The sequence below is a fragment of the Quercus robur genome, chromosome 8, assembly GCF_932294415.1.
Source record: "Quercus robur chromosome 8, dhQueRobu3.1, whole genome shotgun sequence".
NCBI lineage: Eukaryota > Viridiplantae > Streptophyta > Magnoliopsida > Fagales > Fagaceae > Quercus > Quercus robur.
In genome coordinates, this window is record NC_065541.1 from 45,168,770 (window position 1) to 45,187,112 (window position 18,343).

Sequence of the window (18,343 nt, forward strand, 5' to 3'; positions counted from 1 at the left end):
ATTGCTCTAAGAACCAAATTTTATAAATACAAGAAAAAGTTGACATGTTAAAAGGTAATGTCGAAGTGGAATCTAGATGTTTAACATAGAGATTTTCCCAACGGCGATCCTACTCTATTGACCACCATCCACTTTGGCCTATTCATGAACCCACCATATATTTTATTTTATTTCTTTTTTGTATAAATGAGGGAGTTACCATGGATAATAAGTTTACATGTACACGATGATTTTCACAATTTATTGCACTATCTTATTATATAAAATTGATGTTAATGATAGATTTGACAATTGAAAAATAATTGTTAATATAATAAATATTTATGAATTTTGGAGTTTAAGGACAAATAATAAATGTAAAAAAAAAAAAAAAAAAAATCAAACATAGAGAACCAAATTGCGTGAAATCTTATGGCCTGTTTGGTGTATAAACTTAAACATATATTTTCAGTTTTTAAACAATATTACACATTTTTCACATATTTTTACACCTATACATATTTTTAAAAAATTAAAAATTATTATTTAAACATGAATATCAAACAGTTTTAACTATTCAAAATCTAGATTTTCTGCATACGTGGAATAGTTGAAATGTTGAAAAGTGATGTCAAAGTTGGAATCCCGATGTTTAACATTGGGATTCACGTTGGGAGGCAAAAAATAAATAAAAAGAAAAAATATCCAAATTCTTTTTTCTTTTTCTTTTTTTGTTCAGAACATTCTACATTAAGTTTAAGGTATACCACAAACAAAACCGACAATGAAAGAGAGCGAGAGAGAGAGAGACGAATCGAGAAGGCAGAGAAAAATAAATTAAAGTGCACATCCAGAGTCACTTTTGAGTTTTGAGGAGGAAAAAATAGATTTGATTATACTAAACACAAATTTTACTCACATGTAAAGAATTGGGTTTTTCAATTGCCGTATTTCATGTAATTTGATATTTCAAACACCTAGATTCCTCACAAATTTCCTTTGGACCCTAAAAAAAAAATTATTTTATTTTAAATAATTATTTGCCGATTGTGCTGTGATAGGTCAATGCAAACGTGGTATGGATAACTCAACAAATAAAGCTTTCTTCATTATAAAAAAAAGTAGTTAATTTGTGTGTTTGAAGAAAAACCCTAAAATTAAACTTCCATATACATAGAAGTTAGAGAGTTCTACAAATGATAAATGATGATGTACAGAAAATTAGTAGGCTGAATGTTCCGTGCTTCAATGGGCTTATGGTTGCTTGGAAGGTCTGAAAAGAAAAAAACACAAGATCAAATGTGACCAGAGTAAACCGGTCAAGAACCCTCCAATGCTTAAGTTGGTTTTTTCTCTTGAATTCAGGAATTCCAACTATAGGAATGGTGAAAACTTACCTTGAATTGATATGGCTGAGTCTTTTTATAGTGACTTTTGAAGTGGTTACTTGTTTGGTAATAACTTCCCTAACGTGGGTGGAAGTTAAAAGGTTCAGACTTAATTTCTATAACCGTTATGAGAAGTTAAGAATTTAGTGGAAAGTTAGGGCGAAGAATAAGGAATTCACCTCCACTTCAAAATAGTATATTGTGATCCAAATTATAAGCTTTAGGTAGAAATTCACGCTAAAAATCTATAAGTGTTGGGTGGTCGTCCAGGTCACTTCGTGAGCTAGACGAACCTTTTGGTCCTGGACGACCCTTCTGGTCCTAGATTACCCTTCTGGTCTTGGATGACCCTTCTGGTCTTAGGTGACCTCTTCGAAGGCACTCATAAACTAAACCTTCGTTATTACCCTGGACGTACAATATTTTGGGTGGATGATCCTTCCTTGGATGACTTGAATGACGAATTGGAGATAGGTTAGTTTTTTGTTCACTATCAATAACAATTCAAATATGCATTCTTGGTCACAAGTTTGGTTCGTTGTTATGTATCCTTGATGTGACATTAAGATTTTTTGTTTATTTTATTTTTTATAACATTACCATAATTTAAAATTACAAAATATATCACATTATCTTAATCTTATCACATTCTTAAACAATGTATTATTCTATTGAGATTGCATTAATGTAAGATTACAATAACATAATATTACGGTGTAATATAACATCACGGCGAACCAAATGCCCCCTAAATAAAATTGAAAGTTGTAACCCATTCTAGTAGATGGACTAAGTACCCAACATGTTTAATTCTTATTTTCTTTTTCTTTTTTTAAATTTTGCGAGTTATTGAAATTGATTCCACATTTAATGTATATATCTCCATCTTTAGATGTCTTGTTAAAGGGTATCTTTAGGACAATTGTTATTTAACCATTTTAAGAAATGTTTGATACCAAAAAAATATAAGAAGTCATCAAACAAATTAATAATTTTTTTCATAAAAAACTTCAAAAATATTTCATAAACCAATCTCGTTAGGGCATCCGTTAACTTTCATTTTATTTATTTATTTTACTTTTTTTTAATGAGTGCTTATAAGTTGATTTGCATGCAATATTTATTTGAATACTGCCCCACGAATGGATGACGGGATGTACATTATTATCATTGCCTATGTTGTGACTGAGTGAGAAAATCAAGACAGTTTTCTTTTTTGGATTTTACTAATATATACCTTAAGGGCACACAATAGTAAATTAATTTTGGAAAAGATTTATCGGGAATTGAAAAAGTTGTCAAAATTTTTTTAATTCCCAATAAAACTTTTCCAAAAATAGATTTGTTAATGTGTATCCTTAGGGCACACGTTAACCCCGGACCCTTAATTTTTTTATGCTGAGAAATCAAGACAGTTTTTGTTTCTAGAGAACCTTGTTGGTGGCATTGGGCGCAGGAGACATCATGGATTGTGCTTTCTAAAGCAGATGATATATTAATCTTAAAGTGATTATATAAATAAATAATCTTAAAGTAACTTCATATTTTACTTTAAAATCAATGTTTGTTTGTTTAAGGTTCAACAATTATATATATTTTTAAAAAATTATACCTTTCAAAAGTGTTAAAAACACAATTGCTTATATCTAATTAGTAAATTGTTCTTGTTCGTAAAAATGTATATTTTCTAGTATGTACTAATTATATAATAAACTCTATAATTTGATATCGTTTACAAGTTAAACCACAAAACTCTAGATGTACAAATAGTTACTATATGATTTAATACAATTACAATTATATAATTTTATGTTAAACTATAGAACTCTAGATTAACAAATAGTTACTATATGATTTAAATACAATTACGATTATATAATTTTATGAATTTAACAAAAACGGACATAAGTTGTACCTGAGATTTATCATATTACCAAAAATATTATATGTGAATATAATTGAAATTTGGAATATGAAAAAAAAATGACAGCATGGTTTTTTTTTGGGAAAGAGTTTCTACCTAGCTATGACGTCCGATCTGAGATTGAACTTCAAATCTCATATATAATCATTAGAGACTTTATTAGTTGAACTAACTAAAACCCATAATATGACTTATTTATTTAAATACAATATGACGAATATTTTTTCCATTTATGTGTTTTCTAACATGAAAATATCATTTTGTATGCACGTACGTGGGACAAAATGGGCTTCTGCCCTTTTCAGCCAAATTAATTAGCCTTTTGCCCTTCTTCCCAAACTAAATAGGGAAATGCCTCTCTTTTGAAACTCCACTTTCTCAAAATCGAGTTAAAAAAAAAAAAAAAAAAAAAAATTTCTGGAGCCCTATAGTGACGTTTTCAAGGACATATAATGACGTTTTTAAGGACCTATAGTGGCGTTTTGTAACTTGATATCCATGAAAAAGTCGAGTTTTAAAAGAAGGGCATTTCCCTATTTAGTTTGGGAAGAAAGACAAAATGCTAATTAATTTGGTTGAAAAGGACAGAAGCCCATTTTGTCCCACGTACGTGTGATAGCCCTTCCAGAAGTAAAATTCAAACTCGCCACTGTAGGAAGTATGTGCGGACTGCGGCGTGTGGTGGATTTAGAGAGCTAATCTTTCACACATATAAAAGTGAAATATAAGTAGAATCTCATGTAAGCATGATGTGAGCTCCATTGCATACCAAATAAACATATTGAATTCTTAAAACATATTCATCTTACATTGTTCGTCCCAATGGTCACAATCTATAACCTCGAGCAATTGGATGTCCAATATTCCCTCAAAGAATAAATAAACCACCCGGTAGACTAAACAAATAGAGAAGAAGAAGGGTAGCTAATGAATCTTTCAAAACCTTTACTAGCCGAGAAGGAATCAGCTTTCATTAAAATGATTGTCACCAATTTGAGAAATGTTAATTAATGCCCTAAGGATATTGGTTTAAGAATTATTTTTAAAAACATATTATAGAAAAATGATAAAATAATTAAATTTTTTATCAGCCTTTTATATTTATCATAAAAATTATATTAAAACTTTTATAATATAATTTATTAACAATTGCTTTAAACACACTCTTTAATGTTACTTTTTGACTTTTATGTATAAGTTTTTTTTTTTTTAAAGTATGAATATACTTTAACGCACTTTAATTTCAACAAAACAAAATTTCAATAAAAATCCAAGTAAGTTATTCTCGAACTGATAAAAAGGTAAACGTAAGAAGGTAAGTTGTTTATGTGAAAAGGATTGAGATCCCGTGCAATACCTAGGGTATTGCACGGTGTGCAATTGCTCAAATCTCAACCATTCATTAAATCTAACGCTTCAGATATCGACACATCATTTAAGCCACGTCAGCGATCCGTGTGCTCCATTTAACTTCACTCTCCTCTCAATATTTCAAAATTTCAGTCTCTCCCTCTCTCTTTCATTCCACCAAACCTATCTGGGACAGCCATGGCCAAACTTCCATGGCTGCAACTTGCAAGCACCGAATCCCATTCCACCACCACCTACGGTGGTTTATGCTGGTGTGGCTTCTTCTCTCTAGAAGTGCCGCTCTCTGTTTTCTTGTTCTCCTAAGCCCAGTCGTGGCCGAGCTCTCCTTGCAGCCACCGTCTCCGAGTTTCTGCCACCACATCAATTTAGCGAACAATCTCCCTCGCTGGATCTGTCAACTCGGTATCAAAACCATTGTTGCCTAACTCGCCACTCTCTGTTATTATCTTTAGAAAAATAAAAATGTCTCTTGAAAACTATATTTTATTTTTTCAGTATTTTGATATTAACTGTTTTGTATGTTTGGTTTTTTTGTGTTTATTTTGCATTTTTTGTTTTGTTTTTGGGATGGTATCACCATTCACCCGTGAATCGTTTTCTTTTATTTAAGGTTACCTTGAACTATTTGTTGGAATAATATTTCTACGCATGATTAAGTGTGATAAAAGTTGAAGTTAAATAAAGTTGGTATGAGTAAAATACATGAAGCTGAAGTTAAATAATGGTTACAATTATATATCTACTTCTAGTGTAACTGTTGTAATTACTGCTGAGGATGAAGTCAAATGTGATTTTGCTGTTTTTTGGGTGGGCATTGAAGGTGTTTGATGAAATGCTTTATAGAGTTTTCTTTGTATTCAGTCTTTTTTTTTCTTCTTCTTTTTTTGTGAATTTTCATGTTACTTTGGTGCTAAGATTGTGATTATAATTGAATTTATGTTAGTATCATATCTTTGAAAACTTGAACTTCTTTTCTTGATTATTCTCTACGGATTTTTTTTTCTTTCTTTGATTTCTTTGCCAAAGCTTATCCCTTTGTTTCATTTACAGCCCTAACGATAATCCCTTTCTTAGTTTCTTTCATTGAAACATACTATGCTTTCTTAGCTTAATGATAATTTCATAGTTTGAAGTTTGTCACAATGTATTAGTTCTCTCTTATTCCATTTGTTTGTCATTATTGTGGTTTGAGTTTGGTAGTAGTTGATTATTTTATTTTCTTTTAATGTTGATTTTTGAAATGCACAGAAGATGTTTGTGAAAATATTGTTAGAGAAACAGAAGTTTTCTCCCTCTTTTCTTGATTTTTTGTAAAAGATTTCCCCATTCTTTTTTGGTCCTCGCTAAAAAATAATTTCTTGTGTAATGGTTTGATTTTTTTTTTTCTTTCCTTGTTTTCTTGTTTTTGTCCAGTTGGTGCTCACTGTCATTTTTTTCCATCACAGAAGCTTTAAACAGTTTGAGCATGCTGTGAATTTAATTGGCTTGTCTTGAAATAAAATTTTTTGCCAAAATATTTTCACCTGCATTTGCCACTAAATACCTTGGATCTCTTTTTAGATTCTTTCAGTGACAACCTTTATTGGAGCCTAATTTTGCTTCAATGCCTTTTTTCAATTGGTGAATATCTCATCTTTGCTTCTCCTTAATGCAAAATGCATTTGTTATTGTCTAATTGCCACATTAAAATTGGGCAATGCACCTATTATATTACGACATTGATTACAATGAAATTAAATGCATCTCAAGAACATTCGGACTATATGATCTGCTTTGTATTTCACTTTTAATTTTGGTCCTTTAGTTGAGTTCTTAAGATGGAAGCTCCTAAGCCAAATCCTCAACAAACTTACATAATAAGTAATGATAATGATCTTATGGCTTTACTTGTGCTTGCTATTAATTGGAAATTTTGATACATGTTTATCATTGAAATCACTCTTTGTTCTTTTGTCAGGTTGAATAGCATGATTATAGGTATGATATTCTTTTGATCATTGAGGGCAAGAAAAGGCAGGTGTTGAAGGGATTAGTGCTAAAGTTTAGATTGTTTTGTGTTAGTGAAGACCACATGTTCTCACACTTGTATAAGTTCTACCATTACGAAGAAGTATTGTAGAAATATATTTTTTTTGAATACATGTAGACCTTACAAATTTTGTGAAAGCAAATTTTAAGGTTTTTTTTTTTTTTTTTTTAGTGAAATAAATCATTGCCCATGAATATATATATATATATATATATAGGGCTCTTGCTCTAATAGCCATGTAATCAAAGTGCACATTTCAATAAAGTTTTGTTTATTCTTGAATCAAACTATTGCATCAATTTGTGACCGTATGGGCAACATCAAAATTGTTCAATTTGAAGCATTACAAGAAATTAGAAATAAAAGGTACACAATCAATTACATTTATTAAACTCTCAAACCAATATAAAGAAAAGAATAACTATATTTTATTACATTCTTCTTTGTTTGTACTCTAATTCCTTGTAAAAGTTTTTCGTAAGTTAACGATGAAACTACTTCAGTGTCAAAATTAAAGAATACATTCAATGTTTCACTGATACTGAAAATTAGCTTTTCGAAAGCAAACTATGGCTTTAATAAATAAGGGAATGCTCGTAACAAGTTCCACTTTGAAAACATTCAATTACAACCAAAGGCCATCCACCACTAACACACTACAGCTTTCAAAATCTGGTTCAGCCAGAAACTCTTAACAACATTCCATCTATCATATATTTCAGAATAGTCTTTTCTGAAGTGCAATCTTCAAAATGGATAGAATAACCTATATATCATGGCCAAGTTTGACACCCATTTCTTGAGAAACTCTTGGAGAAACACTCATTGCAGAAACTTGTCTTGGCTGCGTGCATCCAAAGCTGGTATTTCCTTAGACTTCTCAAGCAACTTGGACATCTCCTCATTTTTTTGCAACCATCCATAACTGATGTTTTGATAAAATCAATCTAATCCTCAAACACAAATTAATAGTCATCAGATATTTGCTTTTTATTTTTTGAACCATTTTGTACTCATTTGTATCATCAACCACCACCGACTGCTTCTTTTTCACAATCTCATTTTCCAAAGATACAACACTAACATAAATTCAATTATAATCACAATCCTAGCACCAAACTAACATGAAAATTCACAAAAAAGAAAAAAGAAAAAGAAAGAAAAATAGAATACAAAGAAATAAACTAAAACTCTATAAAGCATTTCATCAAACACCTTCAATGCCCACCCAAAAAACAGCAAAATCACATTTGACTTCATCCTCAGCAGTAATTACAACAGTTACACTAGAAGTAGATATATAATTGTAACCATTATTTAACTTCAGCTTCATGTATTTTACTCATACCAACTTTATTTAACTTCAACTTTTATCACACTTAATCATGCGTAGAAATATTATTCCAACAAATAGTTCAAGGTAACCTTAAATAAAAGAAAACGATTCACGGGTGAATGGTGATACCATCCCAAAAACAAAACAAAAAATGCAAAATAAACACAAAAAAACCAAACATACAAAACAGTTAATATCAAAATACTGAAAAAATAAAATATAGTTTTCAAGAGACATTTTTATTTTTCTAAAGATAATAACAGAGAGTGGCGAGTTAGGCAACAATGGTTTTGATACCGAGTTGACAGATCCAGCGAGGGAGATTGTTCGCTAAATTGATGTGGTGGCAGAAACTCGGAGACGGTGGCTGCAAGGAGAGCTCGGCCACGACTGGGCTTAGGAGAACAAGAAAACAGAGAGCGGCACTTCTAGAGAGAAGAAGCCACACCAGCATAAACCACCGTAGGTGGTGGTGGAATGGGATTCGGTGCTTGCAAGTTGCAGCCATGGAAGTTTGGCCATGGCTGTCCCAGATAGGTTTGGTGGAATGAAAGAGAGAGGGAGAGACTGAAATTTTGAAATATTGAGAGGAGAGTGAAGTTAAATGGAGCACACGGATCGCTGACGTGGCTTAAATGATGTGTCGATATCTGAAGCGTTAGATTTAATGAATGGTTGAGATTTGAGCAATTGCACACCGTGCAATACCCTAGGTATTGCACGGGATCTCAATCCATGTGAAAAATATGGGGTTTGATATATGCTATGTCACTATGTCAGTGTTCAATATAATCAACAGTCCTTGTCCTTGTGCTGTGTAGTGTTCAGTGTTCAACTTTTGTTTTGTATTTTATACATTTTTTCTGTTTATGGCAGTGGGTAGTATGTCCTTGTCCTTGTGCCCAGGCTATTGGGTAGGCCAGCATGGCTCAGACCCTTTCTTACTACTTTTGTAATTGTTGTTTGTTTAAATACACTATTCAACCTTTCTCAAAAAAAAAAAAAAAAAAAAAAATTCTATTCAACCTTATTTCGGTAAAAAAAAAATGTAATCAACAATTTAGTGGTAGTTTGGATACAATTTATTTTTACTAAAATTGAAAACACTATAATAAAATAATTTTTAAATATGTGAATAGTATTATGGGACCCGTAAACAGTATATAAACAGTATATTTTGTCTCCTGTATAGTAAATCCATGTGATGTTACTGTTGCTAAAAAAAAAAAGGGCAAAAAACACAAACGTAAAAACATGCCGTGATCCAAACACTCACTCAGGGTCTGTTTGGATTGAGCTTATTTTTGCTGAAACTGAAAACACTATAGTAAAATATTTTTTTAAATGTGTGAATAGTACCGTGGGACCCATTTTTAATGAAAAAGTTGCTGAAAAGTGGAATTTGTAGATCCGTGAACAATGAACAGTGAACGGATGCACTGTTCACCAAGAAAAAGTCAACATTTGCGGCTGAACAGTGATGCACAGTAGCCGATTACTCCTAAAACGCGAGAAAAAAAAAAAAAAAAAAAAAAAAAAGGATGCGTTTACTGCGTTTACTGTAGCATGGGTCCCATGCCCAAAACGCAAATGCTGAAACGCAATAAAATGTCCAAACCAAACGCTCACTCAGGGTCTATTTGGATTGAGCTTATTTTTGCTGAAACTGAAAACACTGTAGCAAAATATTTTTTAAATGTGTGAATAGTACCGTGGGACCCATTTTTAATGAAAAAGTTGCTGAAAAGTGGAATTTGTGGGTCCGTAAACAGTGCACAAATGCACTGTTCATCGTGAAAAAGTCAACATTTGCAGCTGAACAGTGATGCACAGTAGCCAATTACTCTTGAAACGTGAGAAAACAAAAAAAAAAAAAAAAAAAAGGGGACGCGTTTATTGTGTTTACTGTAGCGTGGGTCCCATGCCCAAAACGCAAACGCTAAATCGTAGTAAAACGTCCAAACCAATCGCTCACTCAATGTATTTCAACCGATTATTACTTCAAGAGAAGGAAGTTCAAGGATCAGGTTCAAAAGAAAGTAAGCAATAAGTTATATTGTTAGTTCGGGAAATGGATTATCGAAAGATTGTAGTGAAGTGGTTCAAGATATAGGTTCTATACAAGTTGTTATGATTTGGTTCAAGATATAGTTTCTATACTTCTAATACAAAGTTACAAATTGTTACTATTATTTTTTCATCCTACGTGTTCATTTGTTTGGCATCGGCAATTGTGGTATGACTGTTGGTTGTAAATTGCAATGTTGGGTGAGACGGTGTTATGGTAAATAATTAATGTCATTGTAAGCGTTGTTAAATATGGCAGATAAATTGTGATATTTTTCTAGCCACTCGACTGGCCAATGATGTCAATATGGCATACAGTTAAACTTCTTGTCATTTTGGGAAAGAGAGGATTTGAATTCTAACAATTATATACGTTGAAAACATCAAAAATGTCCGTTGAATTATAAAGTTTTTGGCAAGTTTTTTTTTTTTTTGGGGGTGGAAATTAGAGAAATTTTATGGAAGACAACTAGCAAATGAGGAGATTTGGGGAACTGGCCAATCAATATTAACAAGAGCCCAAATGAGGCTAGAGTTGACGGTTTAGAGTATTCAATGCATACAAAAAGAAGCCCAATGGACTAAATTATGCGCAAGGCCATTAAGGGTCCTAGGGTTAAAAGAAGAAAGAAAAATACAGTAAAATTATAGAGAAAATATCTAATGTCTTCGAGAACAAAACAATATAGAAACAAATTATGGCAATTTTTGTTTAGAAAAAAAATTATGGCAAGTTGAATATGACATAGCAGATTGATTATAATATTATATATATATTTTGATTATCTATCTATACTATTATTTAAGGGACTTCCCTGTTTGGATTCCTCATTTTTTTAGTTAAAAAATGCTCATACTCCCCTATGTTTAAGTAAGAACAAAACTAAAAGATAGTACGGTAAAAATACACTTCTAACTCTTACTAAAACATTGCCTAGAAAATAGGACCACAATTTTATTTATTTATTTTTTTACAATTTCAAGCAAAATAAATCCTAAATTTTAGGATTTTAGAATCTTGAATTTCAAGGAATATATATAGTTCAGTTGGAGAAGTCATGCTTCAATGTAAAATTATGCTTCAGGCTATATTTGGTGCGATGTGCTTTTATGTTGGTCAATGAAATGAATTTCTTTGGGTAATGATTGTTTATTAAGAATCTAGTTTAATCTTTTGGATCTTATTTGATACAAATACATTCTTGTTTGGATTCCTCATTTTTTAGTTCAAAAATAACCTTATACCCTTATGTTTAAGTAGAGACAAAACTAAAGGACAACCCGGTAAAAATGCAACTCTAACTCCCACTAAAATATTGCCTAACAAATAGAACCACCCTCCTATTAATTTTCAAATTGATTTATTCACTTATAAATTAGATTTTCAAAATAAAAATTATATATATAAAATAAATAAATAAAACACAGTTTTTTTTTCACAAAATAGGACCATTAAAAAAAAAGCCTCATCGCACGTGCAAAACGCGTGTGATGAGGCTAGTAATATTATATATATGTATATATATATATATATATATATATAACCCACGTATCAGGTTGAATGTTGAAGTTGAACAAATTGCTCAAAATTAATGAACAATAAATATGCTTAAAATATAAAACTAGTTGCTCAAAATATATTTTTTAAATACATTATGGTAAATATATTGAGTGAAAATGACTAACACCATCAAACTAGAATCTTTTGTTGCATCATCGCAATCATTTTTATTAGATATTATTCGGTCATCTCATTTGAGAATAATCTTCTATCTTTTCTCTCCCAAAAAAAAAAAAAAAAAAATTGTCCTCACCTTTGTATTGTTCTTATCATTGAAATTAGCGACCAAAAAAAAAGTCACGCAAAAAATAATATGCCAATATATAGGATATGAACAATTTTTTTTTTTTGGGCTCCGTTAATGATAAGTGTGGACAAATTTCATCCAAATCGTTTAAATTCTATTTCAACTCAGCACATGATAATATATATATATATATATATTTTTTTTTTTTTGCATCACAAAGATCTTTTTTATTTATTTTATATAATCACTTTAACAACACTTACATAATTGACATCGAAAAAAAAATCACAAGAAACCACCTACATTCATAAATGCATTTTGCACGGCTGATGTACAACATGCTACAATGTTATGTTAAAACATTTTTTTTTCTTCTTTCTCTTTCCTCTCACATTTTCCCTTCTTTATATTTGCTATTGTTGGTGCAGATAGAAAATATATTATTAATATGATATAATGCAAAATAAAAAATGAGGATGTAGGTATGTTGTTAAAGCGATCCTGTAAAATAAATAAAATAAATAAATAGGGGTTTCTCATGCCGCCAGGGTTCTCTCTGCTAGGGTTTTTCCTTAGCTAGGGTTTAGTCTGGTCCCGTGTAGAATTATCGTCCCTAGCTCTGTCTAGGTCTTTGTTTCCCTCTTGTTCTCACGAGACAGGTAGGATGGAGAGTATCAGCAGGAATACAATGACAACCTTGGATGATATGTGGTCATGCTTTAACCTTTCAAAGGAAGAAGTGCACGAGGTTGACGTCCCTAGTAACAGAGAAGCAAGTGTCCACCGTCTTGCAAGTAAATTCCTTAACAAAAGAATCATTAATGTAGAAGCAGTTGCACAAACATTCAAGCCTCTATGGAAACCTATGGGTGAACTGAAAATTCGGGATGTTGGTGGGAATAAACTAGTGTTTGAATTTGATGATGCCTTAGATCTAGAGAGGGTTCTCGAGTTTGAGCCTTGGTCATACGATAAAAGCCTAGTAATTTTTCAAAAAACTGAGTCCATGGAATCAGCCCCATCCCTCGACTTCTATGTGACAACCTTTTGGGTGCAATTTCATAATGTTCCTGAAAAGAGCCTAACGCAGGAAACTGGGGAAGCTGTAGGAAATATCATAGGAACTACGATCAGAATTGCCGACCTGGAGGATGATGGAGAGGGTTGTGAATTTCTTTGGGTTAGGGTGGCTATGAATATCACAAAACCCCTTCTTCGCTACTACAAACTCAAGAATGACGGTAAGCACATTGGCTAGGCTCTTTTAAAGTTTGAACGTCTCCCAAATTTCTGTTACTGGTGCGGGATGGTAAGCCATATTGAGAAAGACTGTGAGATTTGGCTTACGGGTAGAGAGAGACTTGGAAAAGAGGACCAACAGTTTGGCGACTGGATGCGTGCCGATCAGTTCAAACCGTTTCGGAAGTCAGTAGTAGTGATCGCAGGTAGTGGCCGTGGCTCTTCAAAGTGGAAGAAAGGTCCTTCAGTGCCAAAGGATAATGCTGCTGACCCCATTGTTGTGAGTCCTAGCTCACCAACTAATTTTTCAGAACTAGTTATGGATATTGAATCACCTGTGGAGCATGTAGTTGCCATTCCTACATCATTCAATGCACGTCGGGAGCCATTCCTAAGGCATGAAAAGGAAAGGGTTATTGAGAGATTATCTGAAGGAGTAGCTAGACTAGGGTGTGAGGTTCAAAAGGCAGCATATGTTTCCGATGTCCAAGTTAATCCGAAACAGGGAATTGGGATTTCTGAAAGAACACAGAGAGAAGGAGGGGCGTAGAGTGACAGAATCCCGTTGCAAGACCTTTCAAATTTCCAAAACAACACACCTGAATCGGCAACACTCAAGACTTGGAAAAAACTAGCTCGTGAGGTCAATTCTCAACAGAAAAATGTAGACAGCCCCACTAGCTTTGACCGTAGACCCTTGATGGAGCTAGACGAGCCACAACCAGTGAAAAGGAGATGCATGCAGAATAGGGAGGTGTTCATGAAGGAAAACTATACGGCGGATGCTGGATGCCAGCACCCCCAAGGCCAATGAGTTGTTTAAGCTGGAACTGTCATGGGCTTGGGAACCAATAGATAGTTGACGAGTTGGTTACCTTAGTTGGTAAAAAAAGATCCCAAAATGGTGTTCCTCATGGAAACCAAGTCTAATAGTGAAGTTATTGAGCAAGTTCGCAGAAAAATTCAGTTTGCCCATAAGTTTGTTGTTCCTCGTCCAAACCAGGGTGGCGGTTTGGCCTTACTTTGGAAAGAAGAAATTAAGGTAGATGTTTAGACTTCATCAGATAACCATATTGATGTGGTAGTTGACCAAGGGATGGATGACGCCTGGCAGATAACGGGTTTCTATGGCAACCTAGACTCCGCCAGCCGGGAAGATTCCTGGTCTCTACTACGTGACTTAAGCCGTCATTTCTCTCTACCATGGGTTTGTATTGGGGATTTTAATAAAATTCTAAGAGCGGAAGAAAAACAAGGGTGGCTTAATAGACCAGAGCGTCAAATACAGGGATTTCGGGATGCTTTAGATTTTTGCAGCCTCAGAGACATTGGTTACAATGGGTTCCCTTTCACTTGGTGTAATCGTAGACCAGGAGATCATAATGTTTGGGTGAGATTAGACAGAGGTGTAGCCTCGGTGGATTGGTTGCTTAAGTTTCCCACTACCCATGTGCATCACTTAGAGGCTTTTCACTTGGATCATAGACCACTGCTATTGGCATCTGACTCTGAGTTTAGGAGATTTTATCGAAAGGATTGCCCTTTCAGATTTGAAGCTATGTGGCTTAAGGATAAATCTTGTGAAGCGGTGATTAAAATTTCTTGGGAAATCCCTTTGGGCTCTTCTCCGGTAGCTAATTTTTCTAAGAAAATTGACATGTGCCAAATAAATCTCCGAGTGTGGAACCACAACACTTTTGGGCATGTCCGAATCACTCTTGATAAGAAGTTAAGAGAGTTGCATAGGGCTGAAGAGATGGGGCTGTACAGCACCGATCCAGATGGTATTGGATAGCTTCGGGATGAAATCCAAGCACTTAAAACTAAAGAGGAAGTGGTGTGGAAGCAAAGGTCTCGTAACAGTTGGTTGAGGGATGGAGACAATAACACAAAATACTTTCATAGCAGGGCAACCCAAAGGAATAAACACAACTATATTTCGGGCTTGGAAGATGACAATGGAGTTTGGGTGGAAGAGGATAGCCAAATGGGTAATTTATTTGTGAACTATATTTCCACTCTGTTTACAACCTCTAACCCGACAGGTATTGATGTTATTTTGGAGGGGATCACACCAAAGGTTACGGAGGAGATGAATTTAAGCCTCACTCGAAACTTCACAGTTGAGGAAATACATTCAGCCATGCAACAGATAGCACCACTTTCAGCCCCTGGTCCTGATGGCATGTCCCTAGTCTTCTACAAGTCATTTTGGCACATTGTAGGAGAGGATGTCACCAAGGTAGTCCTTGCTATTCTGAGTGAAGGTACTATCCCTGAATCCAAAAACTCCACTTTCATCTCGTTGATACCTAAAGTAAAAAATCCCAAAAAAGTCTCTGAATTTAGGCCTATTAGCCTTTGCAATATTTTCTACAAAATTATTGCTAAGGTGTTGGTGAACCGACTGAAATCTGTACTTCCTCATATGGTCTCTAAATCTCAAAGTGCTTTCCTTTCAGGCAGATTAATTACTGAAAATGTGCTTGTTGCATTTGAAACCTTACATTATTTAAAAAGGAAAATCAGGTTACATGGCTCTTAAACTAGACATGAGTAAGGCCTTCGATAGAGTTAAGTGGAGTTTTTTAGAAAAAATGATGTTGCATTTGGGGTTCTTGGATAGCTTTGTGTCTATTATTATGTCTTGCATTAAATCTGTTTCCTATGCTGTGCTTTTTAACGGGGAACCTGTGGGTCACACAAAACCCACTAGGGGGCTCCGCCAAGGTGACCCTTTGTCTCCTTATATGTTCCTATTGTGTGCAATTGGCCTTCAAGGGCTCCTTCATAAAGCTTAATCTGATGGTGCAATAAGGGGGGCATCTATTTGTTGTAATGGACCTCGTGTATCTCACCTTTTCTTTACAGATGATAGTGTTCTCTTCTACTGGGCAAAGCAAGCTAAATGTCAAGTCATTTTAGACATTTTGGCCACCTATGAAAGAGTAGTGGGCAGAAAATAAACAAGGATAAAACCAACCTTTTCTTTTGTACCAATACTTCTCTAGATGTGGAAGAAAGTATCCAATAGCTCCTAGATGTGCCTTCCATAAGAAACTTTGAAAAATACCTAGGCCTTCCGGCCTTTGTGGGTAGAGGGAAAAAAAAGTTTTTCTTACATTAAGGAGCGTGTGTGGAAGAAGCTTAAAGGGTGGAAAGAAAAACTCCTTTCTCAAGTCGGTAAAGAGGTGTTGATCAAGTCCGTAATACAAGCCATTCTAACCTATACAATGAGTTGTTTTAAGCTCCCTAAGGGTTTGATCCGTGAGTTGGAGATCATGATTAGAAAATTTTGGTAGGGGTATGGCAATGAGGGAAGGAAAATTCATTGGGTAAGTTGGGAATGCCTATGTGAAGCAAAAGAAAGTGGTGGTATGGGGTTCAAAGAGATTGAAAAATTTAATGATGCTTTGTTAGCAAAGCAAGTATGGCGCATGATGCACAACCTAGATTCCCTTTGTTATAAAGTGTTTAAAGTGAGATTTTTCCCTAATTGCTTTATTCTTGAAGCCAATGAATGCAAGGTGGGGTCATACGCTTGGAAGAGCATCCTTAGTGCTAGAGATGTGGTGAGAAAAGGCATGGTTTGGCGGGTTGGGAATGGCCAATCTGTTTGTATAAGGGAGGATAAGTGGTTGCCTAATCAAGTGTGCAAAACAATGATGATCCCCCCCTTTCTCTCCCACCTAATGCTAAAGTTTGCACCTTCATTGATCCCGAGTCAGCCACTTGGAGGGTGGATCAAGTCCAGCAATTGTTCACACCACTTGATGCAAAGTTGATTCTTAGCATCCCCCTTGGTGCTAGACTCCCTCTAGATCGTCTAATATGGTCCCATACGCCAACAGGTGTCTTTACAACCCGAAGTGCTTATAGAATGTTGGCCAATTCAGCTTTGGTCAATAATGCTAGTAGCTCTAACCCAAACCCCCAGAAGCAATTTTGGAGAGGCCTTTGGAAGCTACAAGTTCCAAACAAGGTAAAGGTATTTGCTTGGAGAGCTTGCAACAGAGCCTTGGCCACAATGGATAATCTCACCAAGCGGCACATTGTTGATGTGAATCTGTGCCCAGTTTGCAAGGTAGTGGCTGAAGACCCACTGCATATGGTGCTGGACTGCCTCGAGGTGGAACAGGTGTGGAGGGAGCATGGTTGGTTTAGCTAAGCCATCTCCTCCCCACCGATTGATTTTACTGACCTTCTATCTAGATTTTTGCAGGTTACAAAGGATAACAAAGCTGAGTTGTTCATATGTATGGCGTGGAGTCTTTGGCGGCGGTGAAACAAACTGAGGATCGGACTCCCATCTCCTCCATTGAATATGGTTAGCCTTCAAGTTGCAAAGTTTCTGCAAGATTACCTCGATGCATAAGAAGTCCAAACCACTAGCAACTCCACAGCTAACTCCACGCAATCATGGTGCCCTTTGAGTTCTTAACCATTCAAAGCAAATTTCGACAGCGCAGTATTCAACAATTCCAACTCGGCTGGTGTCGGCGTGATCATTCGTGATAGAAGTGGAGAAGTGATAGCAGCCATGTCAGAGCGTATCCCTTTCCCTAACTCAGTGCTGGAGGTTGAAGCAATGTCGTGCAGAAGAGCGGTGAAGTTCGCATATGAAGTTGGTATTCACGATATCATTGTTGAAGGAGACTCGTTGACAGTGATCCAAGCTTTAAGCCACGGTGAAGTATGTGAGGCTCCATACGGCAACCTTATTGATGACATTTTAGTGCTAGCCTCTAGTCTTTCCACAGTTGAGTTCAAGCATGTTAAAAGGTCTTGTAATAGGGTGGCAGATGCTCTAGCTAAAAAAGCCAAATATGGTGATGTGTTTCAAGCTTGGATGGAAGACTTACCACCCGACATCACACCCTTGGCTATTTTTGATGTTCATTGATACTTTGTATTTTGGTTTTTCTGTTTTCCAATAAATGCCCAAACTTGGAGTTTGGTTTCTCAAAAAAAAAAAAAAAGAGTAAAATAAATAAATAAATAAAAATTTATTATTAATTATTTTGCATTTTTATGTGTTTTTTTTTGTGTGATATGTGGATGCTCTAATGTATAATTTTTGGGTAATTAAAAACAAAGACCCGAACCCGAACATGCATGTGAACCGGATCGAGGTCCAGGTCCAGATCCAGTTGGAAAAGGGAGAGCGTGCGGCTCAAGCTGATCGTATATATATAGTTATCA

General features: G+C 34.7%; 1 long non-coding RNA gene across 1 annotated transcript; it reads left to right on the forward strand.

Annotated features, from left to right (window-relative positions):
• Positions 1-4,624: 4,624 nt before the first annotated feature.
• On the forward strand, positions 4,625-6,844 carry LOC126695693 (uncharacterized). Its single transcript, XR_007646067.1, has 2 exons — positions 4,625-5,064; positions 6,620-6,844. It is a non-coding gene; the product is annotated as an uncharacterized LOC126695693 (long non-coding RNA).
• The last annotated feature ends 11,499 nt before the right edge of the window (positions 6,845-18,343 follow it).